Raw genomic sequence first — 6,449 nt, 5'->3', positions numbered from 1 at the left:
AAATACATTTTCATCTTATGCCCTTGACTACCTTTGGTAAAGTCTTATGTGAGCTTATCAGGACTGGCCTTATTAGTTTAAGCATGATCCAGTGTCAAACACATGCCAGGAAGTGGGTTAGAAATGCAGAACCTTGGGCCTCACACTACTTTAACATTTTAACCAGGTAGTTCATGTGCACATAGGAATTTGAGAAGCTCTGATGGGGGAAGGAGGACGGCAGGGATGGGCATCCACACTAAAATCATTCTTTTCTCTGCCACTAGCTACTCCTTTGTTGCCAAATTTAAAGCTCTCGTTTTATGTGTTCCAATCGTAGCCTTCTACATTGTTGACCACTCCTTTTTCCTGAAGGACAAGAACTCTTGGGCTTTGCTCCTTCCCTTGCCTGTCACCATCACCATTTGCGCTGTAGGACCTCTGTACTTAGCACTTGCCTCCTTTCCTTCCACCCTTGGCCTGCTGGGAGCCTTCACCTTCTGATGGTTTGATGACCATCTCTTCTATGGTGACCCCAAGACTATCTTTCTCTCTCTTTAACTTTGGATTGCTATATGCTATTTATTTCTGGACATATCTACTTGGATTATTCCATAGGCAATTCAAAACTCGAGGCTTGGGCTGGGTGCCTATAGCTCAACCGGCTAAGGCGCCAGCCATGTACACCTAAGGTGGCGGGTTCGAATCCCCAGACTGGACCCGCCAAACAACAATGACGGCTGCAACCAAAAAATAGCCGGGCGTTGTGGTGGGTGCCTGTGGTCCCAGCTACTTGGGAGGCTGAGGCAGGAGACTCGCTTGAGCCCAGGAGTTGGAGGTTGCTGTGAGTGTGATGCCACAGCACTCTACCCAGGGGGACAGCTTGAGGCTCTGTCTCAAAAAAAAAAAAAACTCGAGGCTTGTGAATGAGTGACAAAAAGCAGGGTTTGCTGCGGCATTTGGAATATGAGCCATTCATAGAAAATTGAGTGAATTTGTATAGGTGTGTAGAGAAATGTGTAGAAAGGGCATTTATCAAAATTGTTAAAAGTATTTGTCTTAGCAACCAGCAAACTGAGAAAGAAACAAACACCCCCAAGAAGAAGGAGAGTAACGTCAGCATGAGCAAAAACTCCAAACTCCTCTCCACCAGAGCCAAGAGGATTCAGAAGGAACTGGCAGACATCTCTTTAGACCCCCCACCTAACTGCAGTGCTGCTCCCAAAGGCAATAACATCTATGAATGGAGATCAACCATTCTAGGGCCTCCAGGATCTGTGTCTGAGGGTGGTGTATTCTTCCTTGATACTACTTTTACACCGGAATATCCCTTCAAGCCTCCAAAGGTTACATTTCGGACAAGAATCTATCATTGTAATATTAACAGTCAAGGTGTCATTTGCTTGGACATACTGAAAGATAATTGGAGTCTAGCACTAACCATTTCTAAAGTCCTCCCTTCTATCTGCTCACTTCTTACAGATTGTAATTCTGCTGACCCGTTGGTAGGAAGTATTGCCACTCAGTATGGGACCAACTGAGCAGAACATGACAGAATGGCCAGACAGTGGACCAAGAGACATGCTACATAAATTGGGTTTTCACAATTCTTAGATTATTTGTCTGTCACAGAAGAGAGTTTCTGTGATTTTGAAGGGGTGGGGGTGGGTGGGAGTTGGTAAAGAGTAGGGTATTTCTATAACTGATATTATTCAGTCTTACTTCCTAAGATTTGGTTGTAACTTAAGGTATCTTACTACAGTAGACAGAATTGGTAATAGCAACTTTTAAAATTGTTATTAGTTCTGCAATATTAGCTGAAATGTAGTACAGAAAAGAATGTACATTTAGATACTTGGGTTCAGTTGCTTGTAGTCTGTAAATTTAAAACAGCTAATTTTGTACAGGTTACACACATGCCATTTATGTAAAGTCCCTATAAGACTACATACTTTGTTTTTCTTTCTTTTCTTTTTCTTTTTTTTTTTTTAAGGAATTTGTTTCCCTTTCTTGGAAGGGAACATTGATATTTAACACTTTTTAGAGACTGTCATCTCATATATATAAAGTGGACACATGGCTATAAGACAACATATAGGAAATGAGTAGTTAATGTATTTTATTTTATATGCCAATCTACTTTATTGTTAAAAGATTAAAGGTTGAATCAGAACTTGTGGAAACCTGTAGTGAAATACCTTAAGCTGTTAATTGTAACGCGTGGAAAAGGAATTGCTCTGTGGATTAGTTGTATGTTGTGGACTACTTAAGTCTACATTTGTTACTGTGCTAATAAATAATATTAAAAACAAAACAAACAAAAAAAAGTATTTGTCTTAGGCGGCACCTGTGGCTCAAGGAGCAGGGCGCTGGCCCCATATACCAGAGGTGGCGGGTTTGAACCCAGCCCCAGCCAAAAAAAAAAAAAAGTACTTGTCTCTGGGATTTCCAATGATTTTTCTTTTTCTTTTTTTCTTAAGTGAGCAGCATCATTCTGAGCAGAAGAACAGAGCTATTAAAAGACTACCACTGGCTTGGCACCTGTGGCTCAAGTGGCAGGCACCAGCCACATACACCTAAGGTGGCAGGTTCAAATCCAGCCCAGGCCCACCAAACAACAATGATGGCTGCAACCAAAAAATGGCCAGGCATTGTGGTGGTTGCCTGTGGTCCCAGCTACTTGGGAGGCGGAGGCAGGAGACTCGTTTGAGCCCAGGAGTTGGAGGTTGCTGTGAGCTGTGATGCGGCAGCACTCTACCCGGGGGATAGCTTGAGGCTCTGTCTCAAAAAAAAAAAAAAAACAAAACAGACTACCACTATCTTAGTAAGTCCATATCTTTCCTAAGCAGCAAACTTTCAAACCATAACCCTTAGGAAGACAGTCCCATCCTTTCCCCATGTCAGTTGTGCTTGCTTTCTCCTTAATTGGGGGAGGTAGTGTAACCACCAGGGTCCCCACTGGAATCAGCCAGCACACTAAAATTAGGATCATTTGGAAGTTTTGGACATTCTTATTTATTTATTTACTTATTTACTGGTTTATTTATTTATCTGTCACCTGGGCTAGCGCACAGTGGCACTGTCATGGCTCACTGTAGCCTCTAACTTCTGAGCTCAAGTGATCTTCCTGCCTCAGCCTCCCAGAGTGCTAGGATTATAGGCATGAGCCACTAAGTCTGGCTGGGAGTTCTTAATAAAGAGGTTGTTCATGAATCTTTGGGAAGGATATAAAGAGACTGCAAGGGATTGCACAGTACTGTCCAGAATCTATTTCCACTCCTAGGCCTACAGAAGAGAGGGGACAGAGTAGCAATCAGAACTGGGAAGGGGTGCTGTGTGGGGAGGCCCATGCAGGGATGTCCAATGTCTTTTTTTTTTTTTTCTGACACACCTTGGAAGAAGAAGAGTTGTCTTGGGACACATATTAAAAACATAAACACTAATGGAAGTTGATGAGCAAAAAAAAAGGATCGTGCATAATTTTTGCAGTATCAGACACCACAGATAAGCAAAACAGGCCTCAAATAATCTTCATGAGGCCTGCAGGCTGCAGGATGGACATGCCTGGTAGAGGTTTTGCCTGAGGCCCAGAGCAGCTGGATCTGGGAGGCCAAATTCAAGGTGGGAGACCAGGGTGTTATTTATTGGCCCTCTTAAACCACAACATCCCTCCTATACCTGCCAATTCCTCATCTGGCCAACCAGCAAATCTGGAAAGTTCCTGGTCATTCATGCTCTTAGCTCCCACTGAAATCCAGTCTCAGTCAGCCTCTGCTTTTTCTCACATGGGCAGCAGCCTCTTAGTGAGTCTCACTGGTTCCAGGCTTACCCTTCTCCCCTTCTCCTGCCATTCTCCCCCCCCCCCCGCCCACACACACAGCCAGAGTGATCTATCTGGAATGAAATATCTTCGCTCCATTAAATATTTCAATCCTTCCAATGATGTCAGGATAAGGCTAGACTCCACAGACTGGCAGACAAGGCCTTGGATCTTTTGGCTCCTTTGTTGGCCCCATTTTTCAGCTCCTGCTCACTCATCTGTCAGGCTCTAGCCATGCAGAATTTCTTGCCTTTCCCCCAAAGGAATTTCCATATGCTGCTCCCTCTACTCTGAGTGTTATCTCCTCCAAACTGCTCCCACTCATCTCCAGTTTCCTCTCATCCTTTGGAGCCTACCTGTCTCTTCTTCTAGGAAGTCTACACAGATTCTCCAAAGATGGATCAGGTGCCCATCTATTGCTCCTGTAGCACCTGGCCCTTTCTTTCTCATGGGACCTACTATTCTGTTTTGTAGCTTCCTGTTTGCATGTGGCTCTCTCCTGCTAGACTGATTGTAAGCCCCTCAAGAATAGGCTCTGCTGTGTCTTGGGGTGGCTTTACTCAAGGACACAAGTCTTCACACTTGGTGGTTTTATGTACTCCCATCTCTGCCGGATTTGCTGACTCTTCTACATGAATGCTTCCTGGAGGTTCTTGGGGCTTAATTCTTTCTCCCAGGTGTTTATGTCCATTGTCATCTAAGTGTTGATGGCTTTCTAGCTCAGATGTCCTAGGAGCCTCCATTTGTCCACTGCGCATGGCATCTCCTCTTAGGTGTCAATTAGGCATCTCAGACTTTCAAACTTACCTCTTCAAAGTAACTTGAATCTCCCACCCCTCCCCAACCTGGTCTCCCAACAGTCTTCCATCTCCTCCAGAATGGTGCCACCATCCTCCCAGTTACCAAAACCGAATCCTGTGGGTTAAATTCTCCTTTTCCCAGCAGGGTGCCCTGTACTCCCACCAGGAGTGGGTCCCACTGGCACACTCAGTTTATTTACTCTCTCCCTTCTCTGCCATCTCACCTTAGTCCAAGAGCCTGGCACATGGGGGGCATTTCATAGAAAGTTTTTAGACTAATGAAAACCTGTCATACTTGCCCCTATTCGAATCCTTTCTCTGCTCAAACAACCAGAGTGGTTGTTTACAAAGGTAAATCTCTGTACTTAACCTTCAATCACCTTGACTTCTCCTGACTGGGCCCCTCTGACCACTGCTCTTACCTTTCCTACCCTCATCACCATCCCTCCCTGGTCTCCCTGGCTTTCCTTCCTTCACCTCCTTGTCAGGGTCTTTGTCCCCCCATCTGGAGCTGGCTTTGGAAGTGGCCAGCTCACTCTTAGCTCTGAGAGAGCTCATGGTCTAAGGTAGGCAGCATTTATTACCATCCATCTTTATTTGAAGTTTGTTTGCTTATTTACTGACCATTACCCCCAGTAGACCATACATTTTATGAGGCCAGGGACCTTGTTCATTTTTTTCCTAGTCATATTGCCTGGCATCGAGCATGGTATCTGGCACATGGTAAGTATATAATACTGAATGTCTGAATATTTGTGTCCCCACCAAAGTTCATACGTTGATATTCTAAATCCTAAGCAAAGATAGTAGGAGGTGGGCCATTTGGAAAGGTAATTAGGTCATAAGGATGGAGCCTTCATAGAGGGGATTAGGGCCTTTATGAAATAACCCAAGGAAGCACATTTGCTGCGCCCCTTCTGCCATGTGAGCAAGTAGCAAAAAGGTGCTATCTATGAGAAACAGGCCCTCACTGGACACTGAATCTGCTGGCACATTGATCTTGGACTTCCCAGCCTCCAGAACTATGAGAAATAAACTTCTGTTGTTTATAATGTACCCAGCATATAGTATTTTGTTTATAGCAACTTGGATGGACTAAGGCAATAAAAACTGTGGAACTGAACTTACAATTGTTTATTTTAGTCCCATCATATCTTATAAGCTAGCACGGGTAAGTTTTTAGTCATTCCTAGAAGTACCTAGAAACACATCATGAAGATAGTTTCACCTTTGCCAGGGTGCTAAGAAGAGCTTCCCTACCTGACTTACAAGTACTGGGGTTGGTGCAAAATGAAGAGGGCTCTTTGTTTACATTTTGCTCCACACATTGTGGGTGGCAGGGAGTCCCCAGTGATGATGTCCAGCTCTGAATTATTCTCAAAATGTTTTTCAACAATCCTGAGGACTCAGGGGTCATGGTAGAGAGGGGATTAATGTAAAGGGCCAAATCTGTGTTTAGCCAATGCTTTACTTTAAGTGCTTGAATTAATTTGACTCCTTTATCTGAAAACCAAAGTCATTTGTTCACAGCTCTTGTAAGAAAAATCCAGCAGAAGAGGTTTTGTTAACACTAGGATTGGTTTCCTAATACACATCGCGAGTTGAGGGAAGTTATTTCACTGATTGCTTTGGCTACTGTTAATTATATACAATAGATTTTATATGATTTAGGAGAAATTTTAATGTAATAGAATAATAATTGAATGCATTATAATATTTTCCATAGTCAAAGCCCAACTTACAAAGAACAAACAAAAATCACAGATATTTAATGGAGGTCTTTGAAGTTGAGTGAACAACAATGTTTATTTAAAGTAATAATCCAATCAGGGTCTCCATTCTGACACTCC

General features: G+C 43.4%; 1 pseudogene; it reads left to right on the top strand.

Annotated features, from left to right (window-relative positions):
- The first annotated feature begins 83 nt into the window (after positions 1-83).
- On the top strand, positions 84-1,612 carry LOC111727636 (annotated as a pseudogene).
- Positions 1,613-6,449: the final 4,837 nt, after the last annotated feature.

Source organism: Otolemur garnettii, unplaced genomic scaffold (genome assembly GCF_000181295.1).
Source record: "Otolemur garnettii isolate 467f Iridium unplaced genomic scaffold, OtoGar3 scaffold00115, whole genome shotgun sequence".
Taxonomy (NCBI): Eukaryota; Metazoa; Chordata; class Mammalia; order Primates; family Galagidae; genus Otolemur; species Otolemur garnettii.
Note: the sequence above shows the minus strand (reverse complement) of the source record. Positions and strands in the feature narration are given on the sequence as shown.